The sequence below is a fragment of the Sus scrofa genome, chromosome 15, assembly GCF_000003025.6.
Source record: "Sus scrofa isolate TJ Tabasco breed Duroc chromosome 15, Sscrofa11.1, whole genome shotgun sequence".
Lineage (NCBI taxonomy): Eukaryota > Metazoa > Chordata > Mammalia > Artiodactyla > Suidae > Sus > Sus scrofa.
Window position 1 is genome coordinate 112992749 of NC_010457.5, and position 17888 is coordinate 113010636.

The window sequence follows — 17888 nt, forward strand, 5'->3', positions numbered from 1 at the left end:
CGGCGTTGCCGTGAGCTGTGGTGTAGGTTGCAGACACGGCTCGGATCCTGCGTTGCTGTGGCTCTGGCGTAGGCTGGCGGCCACAGCTCCGATTCGACCCCTAGCCTGGGAACCTCCATATGCCGCAGAAGCGGCCCAAGAAATAGCAAAAAAGACAAAAAAAAAAATAAAATGAAGACCATAAAGAAAGACAAGGAAGGACACTATGTAATGATAAAAGGATCCATTCAAGAAGAGGATTACAATGGCTAATCTATATGCCCCTAATATAGGAGCACCCAGATACACACAACAAATATAACAGACAAAAAAGGAAAAATTGGTGGGAACACAATAATAGTAGGAGTCTTTAACACCCCACTCACATCAATGGACAGATCCTCTAGACAGAAAATCAATAAGGTAACAGAGATTCTAAATGACACAATAGAAAAATTAGACTTAACTGACATTTTTAGGACATTTAATAAAAAAAAAATCAGAATATATATTCTTTCCAAGTGAACATCATTCTCAAGGACTGACCACTTATGGGGGTACAAAGCTAACCTCAACAAATTTAAGAGTATAGAAATCATTTCAAGTGTCTTCTCTAAACACAATGACATGAAACTAGAAATCAACCACAAGAAAAGATGTGAGAAAAAAACCGACTACATGGAGAATAAATAACATTATACTAAAAAACCAATTGGTCAAAACAGAAATTAACCAACCTCGAGGTAAATGATAATGAAAACACAATCATTCAAAATGTAAGTGATGCCTCAAAAAACAGTGCTTAGAGGGAAGTTCATAGCAACAGAAGCCTTTCTCAACAAAGAAGAAAAATCTCAAATTGACAATTTACCCACCACCTAAAAGAATTAGAAAAAGAAGAAAAAACAAATCGTAAAGTAGCAGAAGGAAGGAAATTAAGATCAGAGAGGAAATCAATAAAATAGAGATTCAAAAACAATAGAAAAAAATCAATAAAACCAAGAACTGGTTCTTTGAAAGGGTAAACAAAATTGACAAACCTCTAGCCAGACTCACCAAGAAGAGGAGAGAAAGAACTCAAACACAATAAGAAATGAACAAGGAGAAATCTCAACCAATACCGTAGAAATACAAAAAACCGTAAGAGAACACTATGAACAATTATATGCCAACAAATTTGACAACCTAGAAGAAATGGACAACTTTCTAGAGACTTACAGCCTGCCAAAACTGAATCAAGAAGAAATAGATCAACTGAACAGACCGATCACTAGAAATGAAATTGAACATGTAATAAAAACACTCCCTACAAACAAATGTCTAGGACCAGATGGCTTCACAAGTGAATTCTACCAAACATACATAGAAGAACTTATACCCATCCTCCTTAAACTTTTCCAAAAGGGTGAAGCAGAAGGAACACTCCCAAAGGCATTCTATGATGCCACCATCATCCTAATTCCAAAACCAGACAAAGATACCACCATAAAAGAAAACTATAGGCCAATATCTTTGATGAATATAGACACAAAAATTCTCAACAAAATTTTAGCCAACTGAATCCAACAACATATAAAAAAGATCATACACCAGACCAGATGGGATTCATCCCAGGTTCACAAGGATGATTCAACATGTGCAAATCAATCAACATCATACACCATATTAACCAAAGAAAAGTCAAAAAACCACATGATCATCTCGATAGATGCAGAAAAAGTATTTGACAAAGTCCAACATCCATTCATGACAAAAACTCTTACCAAAGTGGATATAGAGGGAAGAACTTAACATAATAAAATCTATTTATGACAAACACACAGCTGATATAATACTCAATGGAGAAAAGCTAAAAGCCTTCCTGCTAAAATCTGGCCCACTCTCACCACTTTTATTCAACATAGTATTGGAAGTACTAGCCAAAGCAATCAGATAAACAAAAGAAATAAAAGGTATCCAAATTGGAAGAGAAGAGGTAAAATTCTCACTGTATGCAGATGACATGATACTATATATTGAAAACCCTAAGGACTCCACACAAAAACTACCTGAACTAATCACCGAATTCAGCAAAATAGCAGGATACAAGGTTAACATTCAGAAATTGGTTACATTGCTATATACTAAAAATTAAGTATTAGGAAAGGGCTATTAAAATATCTTTTAATATAGTACCCCCCAAAATTAAATACTTAGGAATAAACCTGACCAAGGAGGTGAAAGACTTATATGCTCAGAACTCTGAGACATTAATCAATGAAATTAAAGAGGATTCAAATAAATGAAGGATATTCCATGCTCCTGGATTGGAAGAATCAATATTGTAAAAATAGCCATACTACCCAAAGAAATCTATAGATTCAATGCAATCCCTATTAAATTACCCATGACATTTTTCACAAAACTAGAACAAACCATCCAAAAATTTATGTGGAATCATAAAAGACCCAGAACTGCCAAAGCAATCCTGAGGAACAAAAACCAAGCAGGAAGCATAACTCTCCCAGACTGCAGACAATATTACAAACCTAGAGTACTCAAGAGAGTGTGGTACTGGTACCAAAACAGACATACAGACCAATGGAGCAGAATAAAGAACCCAGAAATAAATCCAGACACCTTTGGCCAATTAATCTTTGACAAAGGAGGCAAGAACATAAAATGGGAAAAAAACAGTCTTTTCAGCAAGTGGTGCTAGGAAAACTGGACAGTCACATGTAAATCAATGAAACCAGAACACACCCTCACACCATGTACAAAAATAAACTCAAAATGGCTTAAAGTCTTAAATGTAAGACAAGACACCATAAAACTCCTAGAAGAGAACATAGGAAAAATGTTCTCTGACATCAACTGTATAAATGTTTTCTTCGGTCAGTCTCCCAAGGCAACAGAAATAAAAACAAAAATAAACCAATGGGACCTAATCAAACTGACAAGTTTGCACAGCAAAAGAAATGGTTAAAAAAAAGGACAACCTACAGAATGGGAGAAAAGAGTTTCAAACAATGCAACTGAAAAGGGTTTAATTTGTAAATATACAAACAACTCAATTGAAAAATGGGCCAAGACCTGAATAGATATTTCTCCAAATAAGATATACAGATGGCCAACAGGCACACAAAAAAATGCTCAATATCAATAATTATTACAGAAATGCAAATAAAAACTACAATGAGGTACCACCGCACACCAGTCAGAATGGACTCAACAAATAAATGCTGGGGAGGTTGTAGAGAAAAGGGAATCCTCCTAAGCTGCTGGTGGGAATATAAATTGGTACAACCACTATGGAAAATAGTATGGAGGTACCTCAGAAAACTAAATATAGAACTACCATATGACCCAGCAATCCCAATTCTGGGCATATATCTGGACAAAACTTTCATTGAAAAAGATACATGCACCTATATGTTCACTGCAGCAGCACTATTCACAATAGCCAAGACATGGAAACAACCTAAATGCCTATTGGCAGATGAATGAATTAAGAAGATGTGGTATATATACACAATGGAATACTACTCAGCCATGAAAAGAACAAAATAATGTCATTTGCAGCAACATGGATGGAACTAGAGACTCTCATACTAAGTGAAGTAAATCAGAAAGAGAAAGACAAAATGTGATATCACTTATATCTGGAATCTAACATACAGCTCAAATGAACATTTCTACAGAAAAGAAACAAATCCATAGACTTACGGTTTCCTATGGGGAGGGGGAGGGTGTGGGATGGACTGGAAGTTTGGGGTTAATAGATGCAAAGTATTGCAATTGAAGTGGATAAGCAATAAGATCCTGCTGTATAGCACAGCAAACTATATCTAGTCGCTTGTGATAGAACATGATAATATGAAAAAAAGAATATATATATAAATACACACACATATATGACTGTGTCATTTTGCTGTATAGCAGAAGTTGAAAGAACAATGTAAAGCAACTATGATAGAAAAAACAAAAACTTAAAAAAAACCCCAAACAAAATAAAAACAAAAAGATTAAATTGCATTGTTAGCCTGTACAGAAGGGAAAACACTGAAAATCTTAAAGAACACTGGCAAAGTGCCTCCGTATATAATTTATGAAGGTATAAATATCTGAAGAGTTAAAACGGTCTTCATAAAGTTGTACTTTTATGAGTACAATTTTGTGAGCACAGAATTGTACTTTTAAGATTTTAACCATATATACAACATATTTAGTTACGATGTTTAATTTCCAGTTGGTAGGGAGATTTAACAACTTAAGAAAGTTATATATAATCACCAGGATGCAATGCAATGCAGTTTTTGCCTGGAAGTTCTACCTCCTTCCTGCATGCTATTTACAGAGAGAGTTCTGATCTCTCATTTACCTACCAAAAGCTTTTACCCAACTGTGAGTTGATTACTGGAGTCACTTGAGGAATATTTTTAAAATCACCTGCTCCCATATCAGATTTCATAAATCAGTTACTGGAAGCTAGGACCCTAACTGAAAACCAGTGGTATACTGCACCCACTTCCTAAAAAATCTGTCTTCTTATATTAGTTTCTGCTGTTGGTACAAAAAATTATCACAACCTTAGTGGCTTAAAACAACACAAATTTATTATTTTACAGTTCTGGAGGTTAGGAATATGAAGCCAGTTTCTTTTTTTTACATTAAATTTTTTTTTTTTTTTTGGCTCTTCAGGGCTGCGACTGTGGCATATGGAGGTTCCCAGGCTAGGGGTCAAATTGGAGCTGTAGCTGCCGGCCTATGCCACAGCCACAGCAATGCAGGATTTGAGCTACATCTGTGGCCTACAACACAGCTCACAGCAATGCTGGATCCTTAACCCACTGAGTGAGGCCAGGGACAGAACCTGCATCCTCATGGATGCTAGCCTCTGAGCCATGATAGAAACTCCTGCAAACAGTTTCACTGGGCTAAAATCAAAGGTGTTGCCAGGCCTGTGTTCCTTCTAGAGGCTCTAGGGAAGGATCTGTTTCATTCTAGAAGTGGTCTGCATTTCTTGGCTGATGGCCTTTTTTTCAATCACTCCAACATTTGCTTCTATCCTTACATATGGTAATGATTTTCATCCACCTACCTCTATCTTATAAGGACCCTTATGATTGCATTCACCCACCTGGAATCCAGAATCCACACCCTTTTTAAAAAATTTTTATTATTTAATTAAAATATAGTTGGTTTACAATGTTGTGTCAATTTCTCCTGTACAGCAAAGTGTCCCAGTCATACATATATATACATTCCTTTTGTTATATTATTTTCCATCATGGTCTACCCCAAGAGACTGGATATCGTTCCCTGTCCTACACAATAGGACCTCATTGCTCACCCATTCTAAATGTAATAATTTGCATCTACTAACTGCAAACTCCCGGTCCATCCCACTCCCTCCCCACTCCCTGCTGCGTCCTGAGCTGTAGGTCAATGGGAGATCCTGAAAGAGGGGTGGTGAGACATACAAAACACAACAGACTCTTTTACATTTTAAAAGTGGGGGACCAGGAGGCACTCTGTTTCTCTGAACAAAGGCCTCTAGGCTCTAGCCCACAAGACCTGTAGTAGGGAAAGTGACATGTTTAGGTTAGTGAGCAAAAACAGGCATAGAGAGTGTTGAAACTATCTCTTAGTGAGATTTAGGGAGACTACTAGCAATAAAAGTCACAGATGTATACATTTAGGATATACTGCAGCTGCCTAAAGAACAACATAGTCAATGTATAAAACCCCTCATTTTATTTTGACAGGAGACTCTGCACTTTAGAACTCTGCATTGGCAAACATGCTTATCTGGCTTTCGCCATCACAAGGATTCCTTGGCTTAACGTGCTTTTGTACTACCGAGTTTGCTTTCTGCAGAGTTTAGCAGTTCAGTGGTCTCCAACAGCTCCCCACTGGCAACCACAGTCTGTTCCTCTTTCTGAGAGCCTGTTTCTGTTTTGTAGACAGGTTCGTTTGTGCCATATTTTAGAATCAATGTATCAGTGATATCATATGGTATTTGTCTTTTTCTTTCTGATTTACTTCACTTAATATGATAATTTCTACTTGCATCTATGTTGCTGAGAAAGGGCATTATTTCAGTCTTTTTTTATAGGTGAGTAGTATTCCATTGTGTATATATAGCACATCTTAATCCATTCATCTGTTGATGGACATTTAGGTTGTTTCTATGTCTTGGCTATGAATAGTGCTGCAATGAATAAAGGGGTGCACATATCTTTTTGAATTATAATTTTGTCCAGATATATGCCCAGGAGTGGGATTGCTGGATCATATCATTGTTCTAGCTTCATTTTTTAAAACAAAGGGATTAATTTATATTTGGGGGAGCAAATGAGAAATTCATATGAATAAAACATTTATCATAGGCTCTGACACATTATCAGTAGCAAAAGAATGTTAGCTATTATACTTTTATACTATGCTTTTTAATAGAATTTTGATGAGTGCAGTATCCTCTTGTCTTATTCATGGCTACGTTTGTCTTGCAGATGGTAAGTGTTCACTGAATAGTGATTACATGAGTGAATGAATATGAATTATCTGCAGTGGGTGCATACTAACTTTTCCTTATAGCCCACATAGTTCATTATTTTCTTATATTCCATAATATATAGGATATATATTTCTATTTTTTTCTGTTTCTCTGACTAATATATACTGAAAATTTAGAATTCTGTTTGAATCCTGGTGGTACTTTTTTAATTTATGGTCAACTGGAACTTAAATAATGAGCTGGCCAGGCTAAGAGTATGCATTCTTATTTCACACAACCACCTTGTATGGTCTTTCTTTTGATTTCAATCAAGAGTAAAGCATCAGTTCAAGCTGTAGAAAGCAAATTACTGGCCACACCTGCAACATGTGGAAGTTCCTGGGCCAGGGCTCGAACCTGCACCCAAACTGCCACCGTGATGACACCATAGGAGGGTGATATGAAATGTGGGGAGGAGGCAGCAGTCTTGGCCAGGTCATGCAGGGCACTGAAGCTTAGGATGGGGATTTGGGATTTTATTTTAGCAGCAAAAAGAAACTATGAAGGAATTTTAAGAAGGAGAGTGGGATGATTTACATTTGTGGAGAAGAGATTAGTTCTATAAAGCCCAGTTAGGAGGTTACTGTGCCTCCCTGGTGAGAGATGATGGTCCCTGGAAATAAATGTGGTAGTAGAGATGGAAAGAAGTGAATAGATTCTCTCTCGCTCTTTCACCTAGCACTTCAGACCAGAGTTCCTGGTATGAAAGGGCTGTGCTCAGCACTTTAGCTTGGTGCACTATGTGCAGAGATCCTGCACCTGGCACTTTGATCTGGAGCTCCGTGAAGAGCACAGCTGTGCCTGACCTGCAAGGACTTCGCCCCCATTCCCACTGACAGGAACTCTATGCATCAGCACCTTGCTAGCCAGTCTACTGTTCACTAGACCTGGTATTTTATATTAGTCTTAAAACATGCCCTCTTCTGTATTCCTGTAGCACCAGAGTCTAAATAAATTTTTCCTTTTGAATGGCAGGACTCAAATATACAACAAAACCCAACAATACTGTTAGAGAGTCCTGTCCCAAGAGTTCAAAACTTCCCCTAACATCTTTGGGGAAATTTTAGGTAAATACCTAAAAGGTCTACATCTGGAAGAGGAAATCCTACTTCAGTATGTAGACAACATTCTGATTGCCACTCCACCAAGGAAGCCTCTGACAAAAATACTGTAACCACTCTCAACCAATGGAGTAACCACCTAGCCAATAAAGGATATAAGATACCCCCCCCCCCAAAAAAAGCTCACATATCACAAAGTAGGGTGACCTATCTAGGCTTAATTCTCACAGAATGTCAGAGAAGCCTACCCCAGAAAGGAAAGAAGCCATTTGCAGCTTTGCCCTTCTTAAAACTAGAATATAGCTTAGGGGTTTCCTAGGGATGGCTGGGTTTATCTCCACCTAGATCCCTAAATAGGGCCTAATAACTAGGCCTCTATATGCAAAACTGAAAGGAAATGATGATCTTTTACATGGAATTCTAACAGTTCTCCTGTGGTGCAGTGGGTTAAGGATTCAGTGTAGTCACTGTAGCAACTTGGGTTGCTGCTGTGGTAGGTTCACTCTCTGGCTTGGGAACTTCCATATGCTGCAGGTGTGGCCAAAGACAATAAAACCCCAAAAAGCAAAAAAACAAAACAAAACAAAAACCAGACCCCCCAGTAGCCAGAGCAATATTGAAAAAGAAAAATAGAACTGGAGCAATCAAGTTTCTTAACTTCAGACTATATTACAAAGCTATAGAAATCAAAAACAGTATGGTACTGTCACAGAAACAGAGATCAGTGGAACAGGATAGAAGCCCAGAAATAAACCCAAGCACATATGGTCAACTAATCTATGACAAAGAAGGTAAGAACATACAGTGGAGAAAAGAGTCTCTTTAATAAGTGGTGCTCGGAAAACTGGACAGCTACATGTAAAAGAATGAAATTAGGATGTTCTCTAACACCATACACAAAAATAAACTCAAATGGTTAAAGACCTCAATGTAAGGCCATACTATGAAACTCCTAGAGGGAAAAATAGGTAGAACACTCTTTGACATAAATTTTAGCAATATTTTGTTTGGTCATATAGGTCACAGACATGGCTCAGACCGCACACTGCTGTGGCTGTGGCAGAGGCCAGAAACTCTAGTACGAATTTGACCCCTGGCCTGGGAACTCTCATATGCTGCAGGTGTAGCCCTTAAAAAAAAAGAAAAAAAAAAGTCTACAAACAATAAATGCTGGAGAGAATGTGGAGAAAAGGGAACACTTCCATACTGTTGGTGGGAATATAAATTGGTACAACCACTATGGAGAATAGTATGGAGGTTCCTAAAAAAACTAAATATAGATCTCCCATGTGATCCAGCAATCCTACTTCTGGGCATCTGAAGAAAAGCACAATTTGAAAAGATACATGCACTCCTATGTCCACTGCAGCACTATGTACAATAGCCAAGAAATGGAAGCAACCTAAATGTCCAATGATAGAGGAATGGATAAAGAAGATGTGGTACATATATGCAATGAAATATTATTCAGACATAAAAACGGATGAAAAATGCCATTTGCAGCAACATGGATAGACCTAAAGATTATCATACTGAGTGAAGTAATTCAGAAAAAAACAAATATCACATACTATCACTTATATGTGGACTCTAATAAAAGTGATACAAAAATGCTTATTTACAAAACAGAAACAAACTCACAGACTTAAAAACCAATCTTATGGTTACCATAGATGAAACAATTATGGGGAGGGAAGAATTGGGAGGGTGGGAATAACATATACACACTACTGCATAAAAAAGATGATTAATGAGAACCTACAGTATAGTATAGGAAAATATACTCAATAGTTTGTAATAACCTGTATGGATAAAAAAGAATGGATATATTTGTATGTATGACTGATTCACTTTGCTGTACACATGAAACGAATACAACATTGTTGGAGTTCCTGTCGTGGCTCAGTGGTTAACGAATCTGACTTAGAACCATGAGGTTGTGGGTTCGATCCTTGGCCTTGCTCAGTGGGTTAAGGATCCGAGTTGCTGTGAGCTGTGGTGTAGGTTGCAGATGTAGCTTGGATCCCGTGTTGCTGTGGCTCTGGCATTGGCTTGGCAGCTACAGCTCCAATTCGACCCCTAGCCTGGGAACCTCCATATGCCGCAGGTGTGGCCCTAGAAAAGGCAAAAAGACAAAAAAAAAAAAAAAAAAAAAAAATTGTTAATTCAACTATACTCCAACAAAGTTAAATTAAAAAAATAAAGATATCACAAAGATTTAGAACATTCTTGAAGAAAAGTTTCAATCATGCAAGATGATTAAATTATGCAAGATGATTAAAAGTCTACTGTACAACATTTTCCTTACAGTTAACAGTACTGCGTCATATACTTTATTTATTTATTTATTTATTGTCTTTTTAGGGCCACACCCATGGCATATGGAGTTTCCCAGGCCAGGGTCAAATCGGAGCTCTAGCCACTGTCCTACACCACAGCCACATCAATGTCAGATCCAAGCCTTGTCTGTGACCTACACCATAGCTCACAGCAATGCCAGATCCTTAACCAACTTTGCAAGGCCAGGGATTGAACCTGCATCCTCATGGTTACTAGTCAGATTCACTTTCACTGAGCCACAAACTCCCTGCATCACATACTTTAAAATTTGTTAAGAGAGTGGATCTCATGTAAAATTTAGCTATAATAAAAATAAAAATTTTAAAGTAAAAAAACAAAACAAAAAATCTTACCAAACGTACAAATTGAAAACAAAAGCTATTCTCTCATGGGGGCAAAAACAAAACAAAACAAAAAACCCAACCTGAAAAAGCCCCCAAGGACCTAGAGTCAGACTGAGCTGTGTTGAATTCTTGGCTCTGCTTGGTTCTGGCCTTGTGACCTTGGGTAATTCACCTAATTTCTCTGAGCCTCAGGTTCCTTATATGACTGATAGAGATCATTACCTTAGATGAAATAGGGTGACTGATAGAACAAAGGTACTATGCATAAAAATGCATGTCTTTTACATAGTAAATGTCTTATACATAGTAAAAATTCAAGAAGTGTTAGCTAACATTGAAAAAAAAACAGCAAACAAAAAAATAAATTTAATTCTAAATGTAAGAATTGAAAAAGTAATTACTTCAAGCCGCTGCTGTAGGAATCCAGGATGTAGCAAAACCCTTCACTTTTACTTTCATGAGAGAATGGAATCACCCTCAAGTTATTTGCTCAAAAACTGATACCCCTTACTCTGGTGGATGTTTATTTTTCTAAACAGTTAGCTGTGTCTGTGACCTATACCACTGCTCAGGGCAATGCCAGATTCTTAACCCACTCAGTGAGACCAGGGTTTGAACCCGCATCCTCATGGATACCTGTCAGATTTGTTTCTGCTGTGCCATAATGGGAACTCCTCTTATTTTCTTTGTATGCACTAAGTCTTTGACAAAATGCAACAAAAATTGATAAATAAAAAAATTCTTGGGGAATTCCCGTCGTGGCGCAGTGGTTAACGAATGAGGTTGCGGGTTTGGTCCCTGCCCTTGCTCAGTGGGTTGACGATCCGGCGCTGCCATGAGCTGTGGTGTAGGCTGCAGACGCGGCTCGGATCCTGCATTGCTCTGGCTCTGGCGTAGGCCGGTGGCTACAGCTCCGATTCGACCCCTAGCCTGAGAACCTCTATATGCCGCGGGAGCGGCCCAAGAAATAGCAAAAAGACAAAAAAAAAAAAAACCAAAAAAACAAAAAAAAACTCAATAACACAGTAATTTATGGCTATTTCCTCAAAATCATAAAATATTCTATTTCAGCTCCCAAACCAGTATCATAATTATTGGGGAGCACTAGAGGAGTTTTCTTTCACATCGAAAATTAAAACGAGAAAGCTCTCAGGTAGGATGTATAAGGTCAAGACTCTTGCTTCATCTGTATAAACAAACAAAAAACACTGTTTATCTTTAGAGTGTCTGAAGAGCTGCGGACACAAAGAAGAATAAGTAAACTGAACTTCAGAAAGGGACGAACCTGATAGGGGGCACCCAGGTGGCACTATCAGTGAGAACTGCAACTATTTCCATCTCCAAAGGCAGCTGAGCAATAGAGGGGGTAAGAGGGCAAAGGAGCAAGTCTGCCACAGGTAGAAAAAATCTACTAGCTCAAGGAGAAACCATCTGAACTTTTTTTTTTTTTTATGGCCTCACCTGGGGCCTATGGAAGTTCTTAGCCAAAGGTCAATCAGAGCTGCAGCTGGGGCCTACACCACAGCCACGGCAACACCAGATCTGAGCTGATGTGTGACTATGCTGCACCTTGTGGCAATGCTGGATCCTTAACACATGGAGTGAGGCCAGGGATTGAGCCTGCATCCTCACAGAGACAAGTCAGGTCCTTAACTTAGTGAGCCAAAATGGGAACTCCCCAACTGAACTTTTAATGGTTGTACATAGCTGGTAGGGAGTGTTGGAATCTGTAGGAATCCAGACTCAGAGCTAATCTGTCCTGTTAATTTTCAACCATGGACTTTTTTTTCGGTCTTTTTAGGGCCACACCCACAGCATATGGAAGTTCCCAGGCTGGGGCTGAATTGGAGCTGTAGCTGTCCGCCTACACCACAGCCACAGCAATGCCAGATCCAAGCTGCAGCTGTGACCTATACTACAGCTCACAACAACACTGAGCAAGGCCAGAGATTGAACCTGCGTACTCATGGATACTAGTTGGGTTTGTTACTGCTGAGCCATGATGGGAAGTCCCTCAACCATGGACTTTTCTAAGTAAGCAGTAGTATCACTAAGCAGAATATACATTTTTGGTGGAAAGTGCAAATTGTCATAACTCTAAGGAATAAAATTTAGTAATAATTATCAAAATCACAAACGCCTATACCTTTTGACCCAGTAATGCAACTTTGGGGAATTTATCTTACAGCTATACTTGCATACCTGGTAAATGTTTTAAATGTAAATTATTCTTTGCAACATATTTTGTAGTAAAAGAAAATGTAAATATTACAAATATAGGAGATTGATTAGCTAAGCTATGTATAGTCATATGATATGATATGGCTGTATAAACATGAGGACACAGCCTATGTACAATACAAAAGATCTCAAAGATATACTGTTGACTGAAAAGAAAAAGCAAGGTACAAGATAATGTGTATGTTATGCTACCTTCTGAGTAACAAGGGGGAGAATATTTGAATATATTTTATATTTATACAAGTATAAAGAAAATCTGGCAAAATATACAAGAAGAAATAGTTGTCACCTGTGGGTTTTTCTGTGGTGAGGGTAGGGTTGGGAACCGTGTGGATAGTAGACTGAGGTAAGAGAGAAATTTCAAGGCGTACTTGAATTATGTAATTCTACATCAATTCTACATCAATGTATTACATTTTTGAATTTAAGTTAAAATTCATAATTCAGTTTACAAAAAAGTCAGGGAAAGCCCAGCTGTCCAAAATGAAGAGGAAACTGGAGTTTCCATCTTGGCTCAGTGGTAACAAATCTTACTAGCATCTGTGAGGATGCAGGTTTGATCCCTGGCCTAGCTCAGTGGGTTAAGGATCTGGCATTGCTGTGGCTGTGACATAGGCCGGTAGCTGCAGCTCCAATTCAACCCCTAGCTTGGGAACTTCCATATGCTGTGTGTGCAGACCTAAAAAAAGACAAAAAACCCTGAAACAAACAAAAATGAAGAGGAAACAAACAGCACAGTAAGTGGGAGCTGGAAATTTCATTGCCTTTGGAGGCAGGAAGAGGGCTTCCCTGATCTTAGTAATTAAGGGCTTGAGTTTAAGTGATTATCCAAAAGGTAGACAGCAGAAACAGAGAGCTGTATTAAATCAGAAACCTTAAAGAACTACATGCTAAGTGAAAAGGCAAAGAAAAAGTTTGCTTGTTAAGAGAGTAGATCTTAAAAGTTCTCATTACAAGAAAAAACTTGTAACTATGCATGGCAATAGATGTTAACTAGGATTATTGTGGTGACATTTTGGAATATATACATATAGCATGTTATTATGTTATACACTTAATAATAATATAATTGTACATGGTAATTACATTTCTGAGTAGGACCCTATGAGTTCTTCCCAGAATAGACCTCCGCCCATGTTTGTAGAAAAACTTTAAAGAATAAATTAAATCAGAGAAGTGAGAAAACACAGAAACAGAGGAAAACAGTAGAGCAAGACAAAATAATAATAATTTAGGCATTCAACAAAGTCAAAGACCTTTAGCGGTCCCTCAAGGACCATAGATAATATTCTAAGCCATATGGTTTGAGATCTTTTGCAGATACTAAAACCCTTATAATATCCCTAAATCAATTTCAGGTGAAAGAAAAGCTACTCTTTATTTAGGAGAGAAAAGAGAATACTTTATGATCTCAAAGTAGATTCTTTTAAAACATTTTGAAAAATATTTCAAGGATTAATAAATTTAATTGTTAAAAATGGAAATATTCTGTATATTAAAAGACATATTGGATTTTCATACAGAATTATCAGAAATATTTCTACAAGTCAATAAGAAAATGTCAAACAACCCTCCCCAAAATAGACGATGAGTACGAATAGGCAATTTATAGGAGAGAGCAGTAGCAGTGTCACCTAGGAACTGTTAGAAGTACAAGTTATAGATGCCCACCTGCAGCTTTCTGCATTAGGAAAAGCCCTGGGGGTGGGGCCCATCAACAGTGTTTTAATGAGCTCTCCATGTGATCCTGAAGCTCACAGCATTTGAGATCCATTACCCTAGAGAAAAATCCCTGCCTATAAAGAGGCTTCTATAAGAATGTTTATTGCAGAATTATTTATAATAGTAGAAAAATTAGAAGTATTCTAAAGTCATTAGAATATTGATATTTACATTATTTATAGAATAATGTATAAATAATGTAAAAAGGTAAATGGTAAATAGTGTAAGAATGTATAAATTCTGTCAGTTTTACACTAGAACACCAAGCCAGAATTAAAACTAGAATTATATGTATTATATGTATTTGTATGTCTTAATATTATATGAAGAGAGAGTAGTTTTACATATAAAATGGATTACATGGGGAGATGCTGCGGGGACTAAGGCAAACTGGGAATCTATGCCCCATCCAAAGGGGACAACCTCTACTCAGGGCTAGCTCATTGTCACCATGCAGGATACCCAACTGCAGATCTTCCAATTTTTTTTTTTTTTTTTTTTTTTTGTCTTTTTGCCTTTTCTAAGGGCTGCTCCCATGGCATATGGAAATTCCCAGGCTAGGGGTCTAAGCAGAGCTGTAGCCACCAGCCCATTCCAGAGCCACAGCAATGTGGGGATCCGAGCCAGGTCTGTGACCTACACCACAGCTCACGGCAACACCAGATCCTTAACCCACTGAGCAAGGCCAGGGATCACACCTTCATCCTCATGGATGTTAGTCGGGTTTGTAACCTGCTGAGCCACAACAGAAACTCCTCATGAATATTTCCTAAATTCACAGATGCATTAAAAAGTAAATTAATGTATAAAATGAAGACTTTAGTCTAAAGTTATGCTGTCTCTTGCAAACCTTTGGAATTCACATTGTGATACATAATGCCATGAAAATATTTCTTACCTATCTTCACAACCAGGTTAACATTTATAAAATGCGTTTTAGAACAAAACCAGAAGATGGCAATAGAGTAACATAAATCTAAACACTAGAGGCATTTTATGAAGTTTTATGTAGTCTTTGTCCTTCAATATACTTGCATCGACTACTTCTTCATAATTCCTACAAATAGCTTGTTATGTCAGGGGGCTGAAATGCATACTTAAAAGTCAATCACAAAACCCCCAAATAGTATCAGCATTCTCTTGCTCTATTCAAAAGAGTATTCAAAACCTTTTTTAGTCCGGCAAGTTTTCATTTCAAAAAGTTTGTAGAAATACAAAAGAGTAAAAGACTATCCAGAAAAAAGAGTCACACCCTAGAATAATCAAGAGACTTGCATGTAGTAATTGCTTTCAGCCTTAATTTCTGATACATCATGGTTAAATACTTGGGCTTGCTGAAAGATTTGGGTTCAATCCTGATTTTGCCATTAACAGGCTCTGTGATTTTAGGCAGGTTTTCCTTTCCTGAAACTCAATTTCTTCTGTAAAACAGGAGTGGTAATAGCTGTTATCTTGTGGTAACATTATAAGGTTTAGATCAAATGATACATTTAGGTCAGTGCCTGACATGCAATATTAGGTAGCTAAAAAGTATTAGTTATTATTCTTCCTACCAAATTTGGATGAAAGAAACTTGCTTTGTAAACAGTTTTTAAAGAATACTAACCAGTGGATTGTGTCAGGATATTTTTAATTGCTCGTTAAGTATTCAATTGAAACAAAACAGAAATAAAAATTTTCTTGAACATGTTACAAGTTTCTGTTTATAGTGGACATTGACTTCTGCTAGTATGTTGGAACTATGTGTCAGGGACTGTTTTATTTAGAGTGTTTCTGTTTTGGGGGCTACAGATATAATATAATTAGCACTACATTCAATCTCTTCTAATCATTTGACAAGTAAATATGGGCTCATTTCCACTGGATGACATGATTAGAGTTTTATAGAATAAGGCTATGTGAAGTGATCTTATTTGTGTCAGTGATGGTAGTAAAAATACCAATAAATCAAGTCCACTGCTCTCCCTATTTGGTACCCAATAGGAACATACGAAGTTTTGCATTTTATTTCTTTTATTTTTTTTGGTCTTTCCGCCTTTTCTAGGGCTGCTTCCTACGGCATATGGAGGTTCCCAGGCTAGGGGTCCAATCGGAGCTGTAGCCGCCGGCCTATGCCACTATGCCAGAGCCACAGCAATGTGGGATCCGAGCCGAGTCTGCAACCTACACCACAGCTCACAGCAACGATGGATCCTTAAGCCGCTGAGCAAGGTCAGGGACGGAACCCACAACCTCATGGTTCCTAGTCGGATTCGTTAACCACTGCACCACGATGGGAAGTCCAAGTTTTGCATTTTAATTAGCATAAAATAAACTGTATTCAGGTCAACAGAGGAGAAACGGAGAGGCACCATTAGGATTCCCCTTCATGGAAGTCTGTGAACCTGTAGAGAAAAACCAGCACCATAATGGATAATTTCTTTCACAGTAGTTAAAAGCAGAGATGAGAGTCAGTGAGATGACAGAATTATCCCGTTCACCATCTTTACAGATAAGATGTTACCTGTCTACTGTCATTTTTTCCTTTCTTTGAAATCCACACAGTACCAATAATTGATGCTGAGCACTTTCCGTTTAAATACCAAAGTCAGACGCTCTTATCTAACATTAGCAATACCTGGGGGTTTTAAAAATGCCAAAGCCAGGGCCTCATTCCAGATCTCTTAAATCAGAATTTCTGTAAGCAAGAACTTTTTTTTTTTTTTTTTAATTTTTCCCAGATGATTCTAACATGCAACCAGGGTTGAGAACAGCTGAATTAAGCGTTGTGAAGTTAGCACTTCTAACTTGGCTCTGGACGAGCTCCCATTTTATCTCTCTCGTAAATATACTCCATTCTCTTCAAGCTTCCCTCCTGCCAGTTTTAGCAGACCTACCTCTTTCTTAACCAGATCCAGTACATTTGACAGGATTTCCTCGGCTTTCTGTCTCTCTATACCCCAATGTACCTCTGCTTCACAGGTCCAATTTTCTCCCCTTGTCTCAAAGGCAGAAGTATCCTTTTTGTTTTATTTTGTTTTCAAAGCTTTCTCCTCCACCTTAAAACCCGCTAACTTCCTTCAGGACCATGCTCCTTCACTTCTCTTCTCTAGAACTTTCAGTTCAACTTCTATAATCTCTTGAGTGTCTCCTATGTGCCAAGTGCTAGGTCTTCAAAAGAGAAAGAAAGAGACAGTCATGGAGTTCGGTCCAGAAGAGGAAACAGAACATAAACCTAATTATACTGCAGTGTGATTTGAACAGTGGAGAAGTATGTGAAGAACACAGAAGTATTAAAGGAAAGAGACTCAATTTTTCAGCACAATTCCTCCTATGCTGAAAAAAGTCAGTTTTATATATCCTAAATGGCAATCAATATTCCTTTATTTTTAAATTATCTTTTTCCTGTCTTTTCTTTAAGTGCCAAGTTTCTTCAAAGGGTAGACACTCATGCCTTTAGATCCCCATATATTTCTTAACCTTCTTCCATTCTACCATTTCTTTTAACTGCTAACATTTTCTGTTTTTCAATAACCTGATTTCTCAACACTACCAAATGCACTGAAAGCATCACTTCTTCTGGCTTCTATGACATTAAATGGTTTCCATTCTCCTCTGACCTTTCTGAGAAGGTCTTTGTCTATCTCCTGTTTAGCTATTCTTTTTCCTCTCACCCATTAATTA